Source organism: Sinocyclocheilus rhinocerous, unplaced genomic scaffold (assembly GCF_001515625.1).
Source record: "Sinocyclocheilus rhinocerous isolate Xijiao unplaced genomic scaffold, SAMN03320098_v1.1 scaffold8831, whole genome shotgun sequence".
Lineage (NCBI taxonomy): Eukaryota > Metazoa > Chordata > Actinopteri > Cypriniformes > Cyprinidae > Sinocyclocheilus > Sinocyclocheilus rhinocerous.
The window spans coordinates 11,083-12,410 of NW_015632102.1; positions in this window are offsets into that span (position 1 = coordinate 11,083).

The window sequence follows — 1,328 nt, forward strand, 5'->3', positions numbered from 1 at the left end:
GATGCAAGATAAACTGATAGATCTTTCAGAAAATTGCCAGTTATATGCTAATTCTCATGTTTCGTTGTCATGGCAATAGTGATAAACTGATAGAGCTTTCAGAAAATAGCTCAGGATGCCACTGGATGCCAGTGGGCCTCTTCTCTGGTTGACCCATTCACAGACAGACTTATGCAAGCTAAACTGAAAGAGCATTCAGAAAACTGCCAGTTCTATGCTAATTCTCATGGCAATAGTGTCACTTATCATCCTGGAATTTCTTTCATAGCCAACTTAAATGTAAACTCTTAAAAACAACCCACATGGGACTTGAACACTCAATCCCCAGTTCCGAAGCCTGATGCCACAGCACCTTTTTCCCTGGTCAGCCTAACCTGCAAGATAAACTTTCAGGGCTTTCCGATCCTATGCTATGCTCTATGCAGTTTCTATGGTATGCTATGCTCTATGCTATTCCAAATTCTATGCTAGTTCTCATGTTTTGTTGTCATGGCTATTGTGCCACTTTAAACTTATCATCCCAGCATTTCTTGCGTTGTCAACTTAAATGTAACACAACAAAAGCAATCCAGGTGGGACTTGAACACAGAGGCTGATGCCATAACCCATTAGGCAGCTGGGACTTTTCTATGCTTATTCTCATGACTATAGTTTCACTTTGAACTTTTCATACTTGAAAATCTTATGCAGCCAACTTAAACATAAGCTCTCAACGATGACCAGGGGTGGGACTCGAACCCACAACCCCCAGCTCCGAAAGCTGGTACCTTATCCATTAGGCCACTGGGTCTTTTATATTAGAACACCCAAAAAATGATGGACTTGAACACAGAGACTAATGCCATAACCCATTAGGCCACTAGGACTTTTACTTTTGGGACACTGGGCCTTATTTGTTGGTCCACCCACAGGCAAACAAAACAAAAACAACCCAGGTGGGACTTGAACACAGAGACTAATGCCATAACCCATTAGGCCACTTGGACTTTTACTGGTGGGACATTGGGCCTATTTTGTTGGTCCACCCACAGGCAAACAAAACAAAAACAACACAGGTGGGACTTGAACACAGAGACTAATGCCATAACCCATTAGGCCACTGGGACTTTTACTGCTGGGACAGTCTGGCTCACACTAAACTAAAAAAATACCTCATAAGATGGCCAGTTCTATGCTTTTTCTCAAGGCTATAATGTCACTTTGAACTTATCATCTTGGAATTTATTGCATAGCCAATTTAAATGAAACTCCTCAAAGATCACCCAGGTAGGACTTGAACCCACAATCCCCAGCTCAAGAGGCTGATGCCTTAACGATTAGGCCACTGG